At 42.1% G+C, this 20137-nt stretch overlaps 1 long non-coding RNA gene across 3 annotated transcripts in view; it reads left to right on the top strand.

Moving 5' to 3' along the window:
- Window positions 1-20137, top strand: part of LOC105484895 (uncharacterized) — a 356622-nt gene that overhangs the window by 316471 nt on the left and 20014 nt on the right. The gene's annotated exons all lie outside the window — the stretch shown is intronic.

Below are 20137 nucleotides of genomic sequence, written 5' to 3'. Positions count from 1 at the left end.
CAGTAAGCCAAGATGGTGCCACTGCACTCCAGCCTGGGCGACAGAGCAAGACACCATCTCAAAAAATAAAAATAAATAAAATTAACAAATAATAAATAAACAAATAAATAAATAAAGTTGCTCTTTCAAGATCTGAGCCAGGTCATTTGTTATTTGTTGAAAAGCTAGGAATAGTTCGTTCCCTTCCTTCCTTCCTTCCTTCCTTCCTTCCTTCCTTCCTTCCTTCCTTCCTTCCTTCCTTCCTTCCTTCCTTCCTTCCTTCCTTCCTTCCTTCCTTTCTTTCTTTCTTTCTTTCTTTCTTTCTTTCTTTCTTTCTTTCTTTCTTTCTTTCTTTCTTTCTTTCTTTCTTTCTTTCTTTTTGATAGAATCTTGCTCTGTTGCTCAGGCTGGAGTACAGTGACACGATCTCAGCTCACTGCAACTTCCACCGACTAAGTTCAAGCAATTCTCCTACCTCAGCCTCCCAAGTAGCTGGGATTACAGGCGCCTGCCACCACACCCAACTAATTTTTGTATTTTTAGTAGAAACAGGGTTTCACCATGTTGGCCAGGCTGGTCTTGAACTCCTGACCTCAGGTGATCCACCCGCCTCAGCCTCCCAAAGTATTGAGATTACAGGCATGAGCCACCATGCCCGGCCATCTGTTTCTTTTTATGAGGGGAAAATAAAAGAAAACCTGGGAGTATCTTTAGCTTTCACTCAGTTAAAGCTTACAAGACTTGGCATGGTCTGAGTTCACATAATCTCTATGACCTCATAATCTCCTCCTCTTTGCCCTGTTTCCCACTTTGCTCCAACCACACTGACCTCATTATTCCTCAGTTGAGACCCACAGGTTCCCACCTAAGCATTTTTGCCCTTGCTGGTTATCTACATAGTTCACTTTCTTATCTAGTTAAGGAAGTTACTCAAATTTCACTGTCGCAGGTCGCTCCTGACCACCTTATTTAATACTGTAATCTCCACTGGCCCATATCCTCCCACTCCAGCCTCTTCTGAACTTTATTTTTCACCATAGCACTTATAAACACAATATTATGTTTTAAACATTATGATATTTAAAAATGCATGTATTTATTTTATGTCTCGCTGTCTAAAAATGAAGGCTTTATAAGAGGAAAGATTTTGTCTGTTTCTCAGTGCCAAGAAAAGTACTTGGCATATAGATTGTTTTCAATAAATATTTTTTGAGGAGTTGATTGAATGAGGAACTGGTCTGGTGTTACGAATAGGTCTGTTATTTACTAGCTGTGTGATCTTGGAAAACTCTCTTGTTATTTACTAGCTGTGTGATCTTGGAAAAGTCTCTTGATCTCTTGAAAAGTCTCTTGAACATTCTCTTGAACAGTCTATATAACCAGTATAGCAAAACCAAATTTATGGTACTGTTGTGAGGACTAATGTATGCAAAACAAACATCCTACTGCAACACTTGGCATAGATTATACGTTCAATAAATACTCAAGGAATCAATTTTCCCCAGAGGTTACTAAAATTTCTTTAAAATTACAAAATTTATTTCTTCCATATTTCCCATTCTCTGCTTGCCCTCAGATATTTCCACCTCTGTGTCCTATTTTTCATGAATTTTTCTATGCCAAAAACAATCATTTACCCTGGGCTGCTCAATTGATCAACACGAATGGATTATTTTCCAGTGTCAAACAATCAGTTCCTTCTTCCTTTCTTGTCTTTATTGTCCACCTAATTGACAGTATGTAAATAATGTAAAAGACTTAACAGACTTCAATGAAACTTTCCCAAGAGCTTAAATTTTAATTGTGAAGCTAAAACGCGGCCAGGAGTAGTGGCTCACACCTGTAATCACAGCACTTTTAAAGGCTGAGATGGGTGGATCACCTGAGATCAGGAGTTCGAGACCAGACTGGCCAACATGTTGAAACCCTGTCTCTATTAATAAGACAAAAATTAGCTGGGCGTGGTGGTGCAGGCCTGTAGTCCTAGCTGCTTGGGAGGCTGAGGCAGGAGAAACACTTGAATCTGGGAGCCGGAGGTTGCAGTGAACCGAGATCGTGTCATTGCACTCCAGCCTGGGTGGCAAGAGTGAGACTCTGTCTCAAAAAAAAAAAAAAAGCTGAAATGCACAGTCAGATATGAAGCATGAATGACTCAGATCTAGTGTCAAGTACGTGCAAGAATGAATATTTTAATGATTACAAATTAGGGAAAATCTCTTGGGAGTGGTAATACTTGATCTTAACCCTGAAGGGCTCAAGTAATTAATGTTAACTGCAGCAACAAACAAACCCCTAATAATATGAACTTAACAAAATAAGTGTTTATTTGTTGCTTGTGTCACAGTTTGATGGAAATTGAGGGGCTCTTTCTGGTCAGTACTCACGCAAGTAATACTGTACGGGATCTTCTAAGTATGCAAGCTATAATACCTGGCCTCCAAGATGACCAAGGGGAAGAGAGGACTGGAAGATTCTATGGGATGATTTTATGTCTAGTCCTGGAAGTAGCAGTCATGACTTCTACCTTCATCTAATTGGTCAGAATTGGACACCAGGCCTCACACATATGCATGGGGGCTAGATGGTTCGGTGAGCAGGAGCGGTTTCTGTGAAAGGTGTATTCAGGTGGATGGAAACGCTACTCCAGGCAAGAAGATTAGCAGGAGCCAAGGTGGAAAGCCAGAAGAGAGCAGATGGTGTTTGGTAAAAGGAACTAATGAAGAAGTGAGCCTGGTGGGAGGAGACTGGGAGCTGTGAAAGGATTATAGCTGATTAAAAATAGTATTTCTATTAAAGTAATACATGTTTAATGTAAAAAATCTGGAAATACTAAAAAAGGGTAAGTTAAGTAAGTAGAATTACTCATTATTCACTGCAAAGAGAAAAATTATTATATTTGATGTGTTTGTCTAGTTGTTTTTCTAAGATAGGTATTTATGCATACACACATTTTAAATTTGTAATTATTGTCTACATATACATTTTTATCTGATATTTATCCACTAGATATTATATACGAACATTTATTCATACTAGTTAATATTTCCAAAGCCCTGATTACTAATGGCTGCATTTGTTTACTTATTTGTTTTTTTTCAATAAATACTTATTAAACATCTGCTAGTGCCAGGTACTATAATCATCTCTTGGTATACAGTGAACAAATAGACACATTCTTTGTCCTCATAGAACTTATATTTTGTTTGGAAAAATACACCATAAATAAATAAACATGCGAATATATATACAATCTCAGCTTCAGATAAATGTGGGAGAGAATAAATGAGGAAGGAGTGCTTAATCAGGAAAGCTGTACAAAGGCAAATTTTATTGCTTGTTTATTTATTTATTTATTTTTGAAATAGAGTCTTGCTCTATCACCCAGGCTGGAGTGCAGTGGTGTGATCTCGGCCCACTGCAACCTCTGAGGAGGCAAACTTTAAATTAAGTTCTGAAGGGTAAATATTAGTTGAGTGAAGAGTGGAAGGAAGATGGAACAGCACATGTGAGGATCCAGAAGGGACCTACGGGCTACTGGCCTGAATGAGAAGCCACTAACAATTTGTAAGCAAGTAAGTGACATATTCCAGGTTACATTTTTAAGATCACTTAGGCTGCTGAGTGGAGAAATGATCAGAATGAGGAAAAAGTGAATTCAGGGACACCTGTTAGAAAGATATTGCCATCTTCCTGAGAAAGATAATGTTGACGGTCACTTAAATTGGGTTGAAACAGTGGAAACATTTGTCTTGGAGACAATGGGTATATAATTAGCTTTACTAGATTTAATAATCTCAGAAGTAAAAAAAAAAATTATCTACACATTCTTTATTTGTGCTGTTCTAGAATAAAGCAGCTGATAGGGTTAATGCAGAATCTTGACTCAGTGTGACCTCCCTCAGGGAGTCTTACTCATATTGTTGGACACTTGGTGTCTGCCATGAATGGTTGTGTGTTTTAAAAACATTTGAAAGCAACAGAGCATGACTTTTACTTTTTAGTTCCCCAGAGAGGGTCTTGTGGGTTTCAGGGTGTGGAACTGAAGAACAATGATGAGCCATTCTCAATCTTATTGTTGTCAGACAAGCCAGAAGATCCCTGAGACTGGCATATAAAGGTATGAGTCTGTTGAGGAGACAGAAATATCCATAAATCAGATAAACAGGTGTGCTTGGGATTACAAGTTCATTAATGAAGCGATGGACCTTTGAGAGACAGAGATTGCTTTTCAGCAATTGTCATAAACAGGTTTGTTTACAATGAGGACTGTGACCTTGTAGGCTGACATAATAGCACACTGCACCTTGTGAGAAGATTACAGTGAGTGCAATTATGGCTCTAATGGGCTTCAGGCAAAGACTCTAAACTAACCAGCAAGTTCCCATGTTCTCTCTCAGAAGGATATGTGCAGGAGATATGTTGGGGCTAGCTTACAAGTGAGGCATTGCTTAAAAGAATTTCAGCAATGAAAACAGAACAGAAATGAAATTTTCAGAGGACTTACATGTAGAAGGGAACTGCATATCTTCAAATAAAAGCATTAGCTGCCTTCCCTCTATATGTCTCTTTATCTTTCCCTATTCCCACTTCCATCTTCTTCTCTGATTTTGTTTCTTTTCACCTCTATTTTTGGCTGTTCTATCCATGTGTCTGCCTGCAGCCCTGCCTTCTATCTCGGAACTGGTTTATACTCGGTTCCAGTGGCCATGTAATCCTCCACACTTTAATGAAGTAATAATTTAGTGCCTATTTTGTAAGACATTATGCCAGACCACAGAAAAAGACACCAAAACCTAAGCCCTTTATTCCATAGTCTCTGTTACTGGTGGAGGGTATCCAGGTTCTTGGCATCTTGAACAAAGAATTGGACAAGATGCACAAACAAAGCAAGGAAAGAATGAAGTAACAGAAGGAGAGAGTTATTGAAAATGAAAGTACATTCCACAGTATGGCAGCGGGCTGGAGCATAGGGGTTCAAGGACCCTGTTACAGAATACTCTCTAGAGTTTAAATATCCTCTAGAGGATTCCGTGGGTTGCTTGGTGTACGCCCTATGTAAATAAAGAGGATGAAGTAAAGTTGAAAAGCCATTTACTTGTCATACAACCTATGGAGAGGGCTTAGTATAAACTAACTTCGTCAAAGTCCCACAGTTTGTAAGGGACAAAACCATGATTCAAATCTAAGCTGCTGACTCCAAAGTCCATGTGACTACATGGCTACTGTGAGCAGGTGCTTTGCATATATTCACCTTATTTAGTCTCTAAGCAGTTATTCATAGTAGTCATTATCATCTCAATTTTGTCAGTAAGGAAACTGAGGTTGAGAAGTTAAATTTTAGGGCCGGACGCAGTAGCTCACGCCTGTAATCCCAGCACTTTGGGAGGCTGAGGCGGGCAGATCATCTGAGGTCAGGAGTTCAAGACCAGCCTGACCAACATGGAGAAACCCATCTCTACTAAAAATACAAAATTAGCTGGGCATGGTGGCACATACCTGTAATCCCAGCTACTCGGGAGGCTGAGGCAGGAGAATCGCCTGAACCGGGGAGGCAGAGGTTGTGGTGAGCCGAGATTGCGCCATTGCACTCCAGCCTGGGCAACAAGAGTGAAACTCTGTCTCAATAAAACAAACCAAAAAACAAACAAACAAAAGAAGAAGTTAAATTTTAGACCAGGCACAGTGGCTTACGCCTGTAATCCCATCTCTTTGGGAGGCTGATGCAGATGGATCAATTGAGGCCAGGAGTTCAAGACCAGCCTGGGCAATATGGCAAAACCACCATGTCTCTAAGAAAAATACAAAAAGTAGCCAGGCACAGTGATGCGTGACTATAGTCCCAGCCAATCTGGGAGGCTGAGGTGGGAGAATCACTTGAACCTGGGAGGCAGAGGTTGCAGTGAGCCGAGATTGTGCCACTGCACTCCAGACTGAACACAGAGTGAGATCCTGTCTCAAAGAAAGAAAAAAAGTTAAATTTTATTTTGACTAAGATAATGCAGCTGAAAAGTGGTAATTTTGTATGTATGCTCAGGTTTATAAAGTACCTCCCTCCTCGGGGTACTCTCTTTCTCCTTCGTCATACTGCCTCTCAGACCCTTTCCAATCAGCTTTATGTTCCTCTGTCTAACTTAGATTCCCTGATAGAGAGGTGATCTTATTTTTCCTAGTATCATTTATCAAACAAAAAATCCTATTTATTGTGATTTTTGAGTATCCACCATGTATAAAGTCTAGTGCTCAGACCTGAGATAGATAGAAAGAATAATAGGAACTGGTGCCTGCCCTCAAGGAGTAATGGTCTTAATTGGGAATAAGAAAGAGAAGCTCATGATAAAGTTAAATGGCTTTTCAAAGCAACAATAGAAGACATGTCAATGAAGCGGGAGATGATGAATGGCTGAAAGAATGTTACAGACAATATGTGCTGTAGGATTTCAGATGAGAGAGAAATGAGGAGCAGATGGTCATTTCTCTGCATAATATGCTGTCATTTATTTAAAGCTTATCATTAAGCCCTTCAGGAATTCCTTGTTTAGGATAAACCTTTTAATTTTTCCTTGGGAATATTACTCCCCAATCCTTTCAGCATTTCCTTGTCTCTTCTTCCTCTTTTCCATGTTTCTTAGAAATGTTGGCATCTGAAAATTCAACAGTATGGGTTAAGAAAGTCTATCCTAGGCCAGGCATGGTGGCTTAAACCTGTTATCCCAGCACTTTGGGAGACGGAGGCGGGCAGATCATGGGGTCAAGAGATAGAGACTATCCTGGCCAACATGGTGAAACCCCATCTCTACTAAAAATACAAAAATTAGCTGGGTGTGGTGGTGTGTGCCTATAATCCCGGCTACTCGGGAGGCTGAGGCAGGAGAATCGCTTGAACACGGGAGGTGGAGGTTGCAGTGAGCCAAGGTGGTGCCACTGCACTCCAGCCTGGCAACAGAGCAAGACTCCATCTCTAAATAAATAAATAAACAAATAAATAAGAAAGTCTGTCCTTTCAGTTCATGTGTGAGCTGAGCCTTTCCCTTAGACCATGAAACAACTCATAGGAAATAACAAAAAAACCACTGTGTTGTTCTGGAATATCTGAGTAGAGGGAATATATCCACAGATGTTTTCATGTAGATCTTGGAGTTGGTGGGCATAACCAGCTTACACCTAAGCCTGTGTTAGACTTGGGAACGGGGTGCAGGGTAGGGAGGAGACACGGGGAAACTCCTCCAGCACCTTCTTAGCACCCAGATTCATCCTTCCCATCTAGGGGAAGTTCACCTTTGCAGACAGTCTTAGGCAACCTCTGGCTCCCATAGTATACAATCTCCTAAGCTACCTGTAAAGACCTAAGAACGTGTTTATGGGTCAAGATGAGGGAGCAAGGGTGGGAGATCGTGAGATTACTACTGATGGGCTGAGAAAAGGAATTGGGAAAGAAATGCAAGAAACCTGAAAAGCAAAATCAGCAAAATGTAGATGGAGAGCCCTGAAGCAAATTTTACCTACTTCACCATCCTGGCAGGGACCAAACCTGGTGAAAAGTTCACGGCTGTGGAAAAATACGCATACCCTTCAGTCAAATGTCACACAGAAATCCTAGGAGACCAAAAGGTTAGTCCATCATAAATGCCCTCTATCTCGAATCAAATGTGACAGAGAGAAGAAAAACAGACATGATAATCTTGAGAAATTATATCTCCTAGACAGCTTTCAGAATATGTGTTTCATGGTGAGCTATTTGGAGTCACTTTTGTGTCCCTTCTCAATGTCACCTGATAAGTTCAAGACATCTAGTTGCCAGAAGAGAACTTCCTATGAAGAAACTGCAAACAACCTTTGATTCGTGTTCTCTGTTAGAGGACGTTAGAAATTTTCTCAGGTGCCTTTACTTCCCCTCTCTAAGTGCATGCTATTTTGTGATAAGGAGAATAGTTCCCAGCCCAGGCTGCTACCTAGGGACCCTTGGCCAGCCAAGCATGTGACTCATCCAGTTGAAGAGTTTAGGAGGCTTTTGTAAAGGACAAACAGGCAGCAGGCAAGACCTACAGTCACACCCAAGTGGAAAGAGGACTCCAGTGCTGGACTCTGAAGCATGAGAAGCAGAGTATCAGCAGGGGATTTGCTGTTGTTGTTTAAGCTCATTCACTTGCAGACACATTATCTATAAATGGTGCCAGTAATATCGTGGCATATACCCACAAGTCTGTTGGGATATTTAAGTTATTCTATTTCTGAGCATATCAGGAAAATAGCATATTTTGAGGAATAGTGGTTAAATTTATGTCTCCCATTTTTCAAGGAGGAAGGTATTTGTAGGGAGGGATTGGGCCAGGGAAAATAGAGAACTGAGTGATAGCTTCGGGACAGTTACTCAGACCCCGAGCAATAGTCTTTTTATTTTGGCAGCCCAGACATCTTTCATGAGATGCATCGTTCCAAGCTCAACTTTATATGGTCCGTGCTATGCATGTAACAGTTGCTCACTAAAGGTTATGGGGGGGTAAATGGATGGATGAATGACTGACTCGCTTAAGGAGCCACTAGATATTTTCCCCAAAGTGATGGCCTGCTCAACCATAACAGGTTATGTCTCAGAGACGATGGAGGTGACCTCTTCCAAGCATGACAGTAGCAAACTGCCTGGAAGGACATCATCCTGGAAATCATTTCCAACGGAAACTCCTCAAAAGGCGTCAGATTCTCACATTGGCTGTGCTGGCTGCGCCCTTCATAGCCTGCATCCTCTCCCATGTCTGCGCAAGTCCATCTGTATCCTGGTTTGGTATGTAATCTTGCAGGCTGTAGGATTGCTGATGACAGCCATTCCCTGAGAACATCGGGTCTGCCTGTAGCCTGGCTGTGCATGGATGCTTCACAGTGACAGGATTAAGCACTGAAGCTTCTCCAGGGACAGCCCATGTTCAGGATGTGTGTCTGAGATACTGTCAGACATGGCAGCCAGGGGACTGGCTACCAGGCACTGATGCCTCCTGTGCATGGAAAGAATCACAGACAAAAAGCACCAAGGTCCATTTGCAGGCCAGCTTCCATGGGCTCCCTACTGCTACAGAGTTGTTCCTCCCTTCTGTCTTTCTGGCCAAGATGTTGGTGGGAGGCAAAGAACTCCATCTGTCCCACCTCCTTTATTGTGAGTGGTGTTTATCCAGTAATTAAATATGTTATACCCCAAAAACTCAGCTGGATGCCTTGTAGACATATAACACCTCTCATCTAGGTCTGGGGTTTACACTTCCTGAACCAAATGGTCGACAGGAAATTTGAGGAACAAGGAATCAGAACGGTACCTGAATGTATGCAGCTTTTGGAACTATCAAAACACTACGGGGTTTGGCCACCAACAGGGAAGAATCAGCCCACTGGCTTCTTAAGTGGGATTAATACATAGTTTCTTACCACTCAACAAGTTAGATTCAGATGAATGTTTTATTCTCAGGAACTCTTGACTTGCATTTGTAAGGCTTAGTTAATAATGAATATTAAGGCTTCCAAGAAAAATACAGGTTGCAATTTGATTTTCTCTGCTTATAACTAAAAGAAAGATTTTCCTGTTCCTCCATTATGATAAAGTCACAAATGGAGCTAGGTTGGAGATAAAGGCCTTTCAGATCTTTTGTGGATCTCATTAATTTTTTTTTTTTTTCGAGTCAGGGTCTTTCTCTGTCACCCAGGCTGGAGTGCAGTGGTACCATCACGGCTCACTGCAGCCTCAATCCCCCAGGCTTCAGTGATCCACCCAACTCAGTCTCCTAAGCATCTGAGCATCTGGGACTGCAGGCACATGCCACCACACTCAGTTCTTTTTTTTTTTTTTTTTTGTTAAATAGTGACAGTGTCTCTCTATGTTGCTCAAGCTGGTCTTGAACTCCTGAGCTCAAGCGATCCTCCCACCTCAGCCTCCCAAATTGCTGGAACTGCAGGCATGAGCCACTGCACCTGGCCAATCTCATTAATTTTTAAAACAACACAGTAAGCTGGAGTTAGAAGTATCCTACAGGTCTGGGGTGAAAGGAGGTCTTATTTCTCTTATTAACATCCCCCTTTCCAATTCTACTACCACCCCCCATAGCCTTGCAGTCACCAAATAAGTATTCCTTTTCCATCTGCCAACTGGGCTCACAATTCTTCAGGAGGACAAGAAATGGTGCTATCTAAAGAAAAATTCTGATCACTATTATTAAAGCTGATAATAGGAAATGACGGTCTTGGGGGATTGAAGTAATCGGTCCGGTTCAGATGGACCTTGATCACCATAATTTAGGCCTTTGGTGAATTCTGTTCCCATGTGCTCTATCACCTTGCTGGGCAGGCAGAAGGTGACATCCTTGCTTTTCTTGGGCAAAGACATGGATCACTCTGAGAGAGGCTGAGCTGTGAAACCAGCACACACCTTCTCTCTCTGTTCCTGCCATCTGACTACCCAGCACTGCCCTTCCTGCTGGTGGTTATTAATGATCCTCTCCTCATTTTGGCCAGTTTCCTGAAATCTTTAGCCACCACAGGAGCTATGTCTCTTCCAGAAATCCTTGTGTTAGTACAGGACTGTTGCCAGTGACTCCTGGGGATATAAAGTCATTAAGGATCATACAATGATAGAGATCATTCGACATTTTTACTTTAACAGAACGGGACACAGGTAATCTAATAGATTACCCAAGTTCGAATGGATAATTGTGGCTAAACAGGAAAGGGAATCTAGCTATTCTGACTCTCCGATTACTGATTGTACTGGTCATTTTCCTACCAGTCCTTTCTATGCTTCTACTCCAAACTCCATGATTAAACTTCTCCTGCCTTACTATGTTCACTTGCTTGAGTATATTGCAACTTATTTTTTATCCATATTGTTTTCTACAATTTCTGTGCCTTCTTCTACTATATTTTCTTCTCTCCACTCCCCCATGATAGGACTCTATGCTGCTCAGTCATCTTCGAGAAGACCCATAGAATTGGGTGAATAGAAAATAAATTCTACTTTCTTTGCCAAAGTGGCCAGAGGGAATTCATTAAGAAGCAGCTTTTCCTGGAGATATTGCTAATACACCTGCTATAATTGTAGTTGAAATGTCAATATCAAAGGTTAAAGCATCATGGTTTTCTTTTCTTTCTTTCTTTCTTTCTTTCTTTTTTTTTTTTTTTTTTTTTTTTGAGATGGCGTCTTGCTCTTTTACCCAGGCTGGAGTGCAGTAGCATGATCCTGGCTCACTGCAACCTCTGCCTCTTGGGTTCAAGTGATTCTACGCCTCAGCCTCCCAAGTAGCTGGGACTACAGGTGCCCACCACCACACCTAACTCATTTTTTTTTTTTTAAGTAGAAACAGGGTTTCACCATGCTGGCCAGGCTGGTCTCAAACTCCTGACCTCAGGTGATCTGTTTGCCTCAGCCTTCCAAAATACTGGGATTACAGGCATGAGCCACTGTGCCCGGCCAGCATCATGGTTTTCTTTACAATTTCTTTTATTTGCAATTATCCTTGGGAAGAGAATATATTCATGCAGGAACCCTCAGTGCAGTACTTCCTAACCCAGATTACATTGCAGAATGGTGAGCCATCTAAATGTACTATTTTGGACTCTAGAAGTCCGAAAAGAGATGCAGATGGGCGGATGGAAAGGAGTAAATAGAAATGAGCACAGAGGATAAACAAGAGGGAGGGCTAAATAATTTATGGATGGGATGAGTGGACCACACTTCTTAGAGGGAAGGACATTTTCACTTTCATTCAGTGTTCTAGTATAGATACAAGAGAATGCAGGTAAGGAAGTTTGGGTTCAAGAAAAAGGACAGAAATGGACTAGAGACATGTGGTAGGTAATAGGTGCCCTAGGAACCAGGGTAAATACAGGAGCTGTAAATGCTGTCTGTGGTGGTGATTTCAAAAGTTATAGAGAGACAAAAAGCAAGAGGACATAGAACAATGCAGAATTGGGCGCTGGGGGCTAGGTTTTACTTTCAAATTACTTATTTGATTTTGAATATGTGACTTCTCTTCTCCTGGCCTCAGTCTCCTTAACTGTAAAATAAAGTGGTTACACTTGATTATCTCAAGGTCCTGACATCTTCAAACTCTTCTGAAGCCAAAATTCTCACATTCCAGTTCCGCTTTGAACAATTCATCCAGGTGTAACTTTCTCTTGGCATCATCATAAGGTAGTTAAGTCATGTGCTTTCCCTTCTCTCGTATGCCTCTCCTCCAAAAAGCAAGCTGTTTTTGAGCCTTTTTCTATCAAACAAATCCAAGTATCTTTTTGAAGCCTGGCTTTACTGGAGGCACAAAGCTCTGGGGGCCTCAACCCCTGATGGAATCCTTCCCCTCATTGCCCCTTCATTTCTTCTTTCCAAACTCATCCCCTATACTACGAGCAGGTTGAACTCATTTAACACGTAAATGATAGCAAATCAGTAACCTCCTGCTGCTTATAATGATAACACTTCCTATAATTTGCATGATAAAATTCAACTGATTTCAGATAGCATTTCTCAGGACAGGGAGGTGACACCATGGCTCCACGAGGGGAATAAATTTCCACTTCAAGTTCTATGCCATAGCAGTGGTGGATCTGGATTGGCTGACATTCAGCTCCAAACAAAAGCGCAAAGCCTTGTCTAATGGAGCAATGAAAAAGGATATCTAGGAAATATTAACAAGTTTCACATGGTAATTTATGCAAATACACGCCATAACTCATCTGAAGAGGTTCAGCCTACACCTATGGAAGGGAGCTGCACTAGCCAAGGATTTTATGGAACTGATAACACCTCATTACATCTCAGAGGTTGTGGGTTTCCATACCAATTAGCACTGGAGAGATCTAGGGTGGCAATTAGTCTTCAGACCACCTGTATCAGAATCATTGCAGGGTACTTATTCAATGCAGTTTCCAAGGACTCTAACACAGATCCATTGCATCAGAAGCCCTTAGAGCAGGGCCTAAGAATCTGCATTTTCAGCAGTTTTATTTTCCGAAATTTTTTTTTTTTTTTTGGAGATGGAGTCTCACTCGGTCACCCAGACTGGAGTGCAATGGTGCAATCTCCGTTCACTGCAACCTCCACCTCCTGGGCTCAAGCGATTCTCCTGCCTCAGTCTCTTGAGTAGCTGAGATTACAGGCACATGCCACCATACCCAGCTAATTTTTGTATTTTTGGTAGAGATGGGGTTTCACTATTGACCAGGCTTGTCTTGAACTCCTGACCTCAGGTAATCCACCCGCCTTGGCCTCCCAAAGTGCCGGGATTACAGGCATGTGCCACAACACCCAGCCTTTATTTTCTGGATGGTTTTTAGGCACACAGAGTTAGACCATCTTTCTGAGCCTGGCTTCTTATGGTCAGCACTATCAGCGTCTACACACACAGTGACCACTGTCTTACTCTGTGAATAGGGTAAGTCACTTCACTTTTGTCAGCCTTATGTTCCTCATTGATAAAATAAGAGGGGGACTCAATTACTTCTTAAACGTTTTAGGCCGTGATTCTTTTTTGAAGCATGGACCAACCCTGAAGTCCAAACAAAACACAGATGCAGGTGGCCAGTTGGCAAACTGTCCCAGATGAACCACATAGCTGTGTACCTCTGGAGTTCTGCTGCCTCCCAGGAACAAGGAAGACAGCACAGACTCCCCATGGATCTCTGTCTTCTCAGTTTCTTGCCTTCACAGTCTCTTTTTAACCTGGAAGCCATGCTTACCCTACTGTTTCTGCCAGGGCATTGTGTCTAGACCCAAATCCTTTATCTATCTACTTGTCTGTCTGTCTATTTATCTATCATCTATCTATCTATCTATCTATCTATCTATCTATCTATCTATCTATCTATCTATCAATCTATCTATCTATCTATCTATCTATCTATCTATCTATCTATCTGTCATCTCAATAGCTTTAAGGGTACAAGTGTCTTTGGTTACATAGATGAATTGTACAGGGGTGAAGTCTAAAGTTGTAGTGCACCCATCACTCGAGTACCGTACCTTGTACCCAGTATGTAGTTTTTTATCCCTCATCCGACTGCCACAATTCCTGCTTCTGAGTCTCCGGTGTCCATTTCAAATCCTTTATCTTAACAGTGGCTTAGGCTTTTGAAAGCAAAAGCCGTGATGCTTTTTGTTTGTTTATTTTTCTCTTGAAAAATAAACAAGAGAAACAAGTGGTTATATTTCCCACTCTTTAGTGCGTCTCCTCTGAGGCAATAATGTGTGTGTATATATAATACATACAATATTCCCAGCATTTCGAATGGCACCTGTCTTGGAGTAGACTCTCAATAAATATTCATTGAATGAAGAAACTCAAGGACAATTACTTGTGGGAATATGGAATGGGAATGAGGAAATAGAAGGTGGCAGGGACATATTTTCATAGCTCAATATATTAGCAAAGAAAACTAACATTTATTTACAACCAAATATGCTTAAGGTTTTCTACAGGTTATTATGTTTATTACTTACCATCTATGAAGCTGGTATTCATATATATATTTACTTGAGGCAATTAGGCTCAGGTAAGTTAAAATACATATCCAGTGCTTTACATCAGTAAGTTGCCCAGGATAGGTTTAGCACCAGGTTTGTGTGACAATATAACCCATAATATTTCCATCCCAGCACTGTATCTCTCAAGGTAGAGTCCAAGCAATAAATTGTTAATTAACTGTTTCATCTACATTTTCTCCCTCTTTCTTTCCTTCCTTCCTTCCTTCCTTCCTTCCTTCCTTCCTTCCTTCCTTCCTTCCTTCCTTCCTTCCTTCTTCTTTCTTTCTTTCTTTCTTTCTTTCTTTCTTTCTTTCTTTCTTTCTTTCTTTCTTTCTTTCTTTCTTTCTTTCTTTCTTTCTTTCTTTCTTTCTTTCTTTCTTTCTTTCTTTCTTTCTTTCTTTCTTTCTTTCTTTCTTTCTTTCTTTCTTTCTTTCTTTCTTTCTTTCTTTCTTTCTTTCTTTCTTTCTTTCTTTCTTTCTTTCTTTCTTTCTTTCTTTCTTTCTTTCTTTCTTTCTTTCTTTCTTTCTTTCTTTCTTTCCTTTTGTTTTTGACAGAGTCTTGTTCTGTTGCCCAGGCTGGAGTGGAGTGGTACAATCTCAGCTCACTGCAATCTCGGCTAATTTTTGTGTTTTTAGTAAAGACAGGGTTTCACCATGTTGGTCAAGCTGGTCTCAAACTCCTGACCTCAAGGGATCTACCCGTCTTGGCCTCTCCAAGTTCTGGGATTACAGGCAGGAGCCACCATGCCTGGCCTGTTATTTCTTTCTTATCTGAAACTAGCTCAACCACTTTCTTAAAAGATTTAAAACAAGACTGAAGCTTGTTTAGATTGGAGATCAGCTATTTCTGCACTACCACTGGGTGGTGGCCACCCAGTGGCTAGGCCTTGGCCTTGGGAGAAGGTATGTCAAGGCAAAGTCTTCTCTGGCATAGCTGGGATGAAGTGCCACCATGCAGGGACTGAAACGGTTTTTTAGGCTGCTGTCTTCAGGTTAGGCATTGCCTTCTCTTTATCCTCCCAAACTTTTCTTGGCTGGTTTGCAGCCACATTTCCCAGACAATATTCTGTGAGTATTCTCTAGGTATTCCCTCCTGCAGCCCTCATAATTTCTCAAGTTACATGTGCTTTGGGAATGATTGAAATTGGCTAGGCAAATGAGGAAAACATGTCCCAGAAGAGGAATCAGCCTGGGCACAGGCCCTAAGTAGCTCTAATAGTCCAACAGAAGCCTGGTGATTTGATGGAGAAGTTGTACATCCTACATTACGGTTTTCCTATTAGAGTTACTCAAAGTCCCTTTTCCTTATGCTTTTTATTCCTTTTTCTTCTTTGTCTCTGTATTGCTCACATACAAACTCCCTGAGACAGAGCCTCACTCTTCAGCTGGCTTTATCATTGCTAGCGAGTGAAGCTCTTCAGGCAGGCTACCTAACAGGCTGCTGATCAGATAAGAGACTAGTTCCCTATTAGCTGGGTCAGTTTTCCTCAGGAGGGTTATGTGCATGGCAGGGTTTTTGTTTGTTTGTTTGTTTGTTTTTGAGACAGAGTCTCACTCTTTTACCAGGCTGGAGTGCTGCAGTGGTGTGATCTGGGCTCACTGCAACCTTCACCTCGCTTCCCGAGTTCAAGTGATTCTCCTGCCTCGGCCTCCCAAGCAGCTGGGATTACAGGCGTGCACCACCGTGCGCAGCTAATTTTTGTATTTTCAGTAGAGACAGGGTTTCACCATGTTGGCCAGGATGGTCTTGATCTCTTCACCTCATGATCCACCCACTTCGGCCTCCCAAAATGCTGGGCTTACAGGTGTGAGCCACTGCACTTAGCCACATGGCAGGTCTTCAGTGCTTAGGAGTTTCCTCTGCAATACTCTCTTCTCCCACTCAGTTGAACTGTTGGCCATTGTAGCACCTACAAGTAACAGTCACACCTGGAAAAAAAAGTACCCAGGAAGACAAAGATGAGAGTGTGGATAGGGTTGGTGGTGCAGGCAGTAGTGGGGAGCATGAGACAGATCAATGTAGTAGGCAAAGTGCAAATGTAATAAAACAGCTCACTGTTGGTCAACTGCTGCCTCCCTGGATTTATAATTGTGCAAAGGAACTTCCTTTATGATCTCAGCCCCTGAAACCCCAAATCCAGCCATTATTTCCTTAAAGCTTGCTCTCCTTTTGATTGTAAGGTATCAGACCATCATAAACTGTTAGCCAATCATCTGGCCTGCAACCACACTCATGATTTCTGTTAGGGGAGAAGGTGCCTATTAATGGTAGAAAGCACTACTAGGACACGTGCGAACTTGAGGTAGCGCAACAGTTTTTCCTCAGTCTAACACCATCTATGTGGGTCTCTGCTTGTTCCCCGTCCAGGCTCCATGTCATCTCTCTCTGTTTTGGTCTTCAACTTGTCTTCCTCTGGTTGCAGGAAAGCCTCGTTTCATCACTTTCCTCCTCCGCTATTGTCTATAACTATTCTCTTTGCTCCCCATAAACCCACCACATGCGATATCTTCGTTCTTCTCACAAAAGGAGTTGTCAGTATTGAAGGCTCTTTTCAGGAAGGCAGAGAAAAGGCTCTTGTTTTTCTAAGTCATAATCAGATGCATTATTTGTGCTACTCTCCTCTTTCAGGTATGCAGCATAAACATAACTGCATACAAGGGATCACATTTTCATGGGTTTATGATAGCATGAATATGTGTGTGCTGGGGAGGTGGTGCAATTCATCACAGGAGAAAAAATGAGACATAAACAAATAATGAAGAAGCAGAGAAAGAGAAAGAGAGAGTAGAAGAAAAAAGGGCAGGAGCTTGGACCAGGGAGACCCATGGCATTGGTGCCGGTGGCCCCAAGGCTTTAATATCCTATCCTTGAATTTGCGTTTCTAATGTCAGATTCTTTCAAGGTCCTTTCAGCTCTGAGGTTCAGTGGGTGTTTGGACATTATTGTCCAATGTGACATCTAGAGTGACATCCATCAAGAGCCCCTTTGGGCTTCTCTTTGGGCTGATGAAATTAGAGTTGTCGGTGTGGAGATAAGCAGCATAACAGTAACAGTGACCAGGGAGGCCAGCTAGAGGCAGTAAAGCCATAGCTCATGGTTTCTTCTTGGCAGCCTCACTGGGCGCCAAGACTGGCGCCCCAAGGGCAGTGATTCAGCCTTCACTTTTTATTTGTCACCACTGCTTTATTTCTGTCCTCCCTAAAGGTGGTCCAGTGACAGAGGAACAAGACGGCCACCCCTCTGCAGGCTGGACATCAAGTTCACACATCACCATCGGGCCCCCTCTTTGGCTTAGCCAGCTTTTCACATCCTGCGCAGCTCTGCAGAGCACCCTTTCACGAGTTGATTCTGATTGACGCGAGCTGTGCACAGGGACCGGCATTTAGTCTGTGCGCGATCTGGCTCCATGACCATACTAGCAAGCGCTGCTAATGGGGAGGTCAATTAAATAATGCCAGACGAGGCTTTCCTTCCCCACAGCGCTTGACACTGCCAGTGGAAGGTGCTTTGCAGATTGTTAACAACAACAATTAATGGGGGAGTAATCGACTGTGAAAGGAGGCCAGTTGTGGTGGCAGGGACAATCCAACCTTACATTCCTGGGGCCAGGGTATCTCAAGGGAGTAGACTCTATCCTGGGCTAGCAATCAGTGAGCTGAGGAGAAGACACATCTTGGCTTCTATGGGGCAAAAGTTTAAGAAATGTTGGCCTGATTGCTGGAGTGTACAGGTTCCCAAATTGCATTGCCTGGCAAATTCTCCCTGCTGGATTTGGCTCATGATCCTAAAGGGAGAGTCATTTCTTTAATGTGCAAAACTACAAGTGCATGGGCCAGACATTAGAGCTGGAAATGACATTCATTGTGTGATTTTGGGCAACTCCTATAATCCCTCCAAAGATAATTTGCCTGGATTCAGTGATAATATCTAGTAATTTATTGTTGGAGATCTAGTATTTAAGATATTAATTCCTGCTAGAATTCAAAGACCACATGGAAAGGATAGCTTACCATGCATTATAAATTATTGTGATCAGAATAATAGTAATATTAAAGCCCAATATTTTTCATATCATTATCATCATTACCATCACCATCACTGCCGCCACCCCTGCCATCACCATCATCACCCACATGTCACTATAGTTAATATGTATTGAGAAATTTGTCCCAGGCACCGCTTAAAACACTTTACGTGCATTTCTTGTTTAATCTTCATTACAAGGCTCTGAAGTAGGTACTGCTATTATTCCCTTCTTACAGATGAGAAAACTGCACCTTAGTATTTAAGTATGTTGGTTGAGACTACCAGCTAGCAAGTGTAGGTCCAGAATTCTAAACTAGCAGGCTTTTCTAACCTCTCCAGGGTCTGAGTCATTAACCACCAAGTTTCTGGAGTAGACCAGTCAGACGGGTCTTAATTTAATCCTGTGGCCACATGACTTTGGGTCTTTTTATGGCAAATTCCATATTTAAGGCATTAAAATACAAGTACAAATAGGGCCAAGAGGGGCAGGTGTGGTGAGGCAGAGGAAGTGGCTGGATGCAAAATTTAAGGTGATGCCCACGCTCAGAGTTGTACAATAGTATTCACTGCGCTTACAAACCTGGGAGCACTTTTGCTTTGTACCCTGAACAGTAGATGCCTTCCTAGCCTCATCCTAGCCTTGGCCCTACTAGCAAAAGTTAAATGAGATCCTTTATGTAAGTGCCTGGCATATAGCGGTTTCTTAAATACTAATTTCATTATTTTTCTTGAGACTAACATCGGATCTTTCCCGTGGAGCAACAAAAGAGAGAAGACACCACAAAGACCCTTTGGATTGGGGTGTGAGGGAGGTGTGAGGAAATTAGGAGGCCCTGATGATAAACGTCACGATTTGCTTAGACCCTCCTTTGCCCCACTCACTTCACGTCTAGCCCCTGCTCTGGAACCCGATTTCTCCTCCTCACACGGTGGAGGTCTTGCTTCAGTGGAGTGGAGAACAAATGTATCTGCTGTCCCAGGGAGGCTTATTTCCTGGGCCTCTCAGATACTAATTCTGGTGAATTCTCAGATACATGTTCATGGTGTTTGTGTTCTCCCAGCCCTTCTCCAGTTGCACCTGCCTTTCACAGGGCAACCACATGTACCCTGTCTGCAAAGAGGTTCCTTACTAGGGGAGACATTTTATAAAAGCAAATACCCTTTACAATAGCAGAATACTATGGCTTGACGGGACCTTGTAGACCACTTTGTCAAATCCTCTCATTTCAAAGATGTTTCACATAAGGCCCAGGAAGAGGAAAACTAATCTGCTCTCTGTGGGTTAGTGTAGCTTGTAAATAGATTTCGTCTTTTGAATCCATTGCTACTCAGTGCTATGGGTCTGGTTTTATGTAGCATTCTGGACTGTACATGACACGTGCCACCAACAAAGCTAGAAATGGATGTTGCAGGGCAAGAGTCTTCCACTGTACAACATGGTCTTTCCCTTTCTAGAGAAAACTGCTTGGAGAATACTCAGGGATGATCTGCCCTACTTTGTCCAGGAATTCCATTTAGTAAACCTCCTGAAAGAAGACACTCTTTGTATTCCACTCCCCTTTTGCTGGACTGGGGATGAAATAAGTAAACTCTGTGTGTGTGTGTGTGTGTGTATAAATGAGGGGTTGCTTGGTGCTAGTG

Source organism: Macaca nemestrina, chromosome 1 (assembly GCF_043159975.1).
Source record: "Macaca nemestrina isolate mMacNem1 chromosome 1, mMacNem.hap1, whole genome shotgun sequence".
In the NCBI taxonomy this organism is placed as follows: Eukaryota; Metazoa; Chordata; class Mammalia; order Primates; family Cercopithecidae; genus Macaca; species Macaca nemestrina.
The sequence above is the reverse complement of the archived record's forward strand: the minus strand, read 5'-3'. Positions and strand labels throughout refer to the sequence as shown.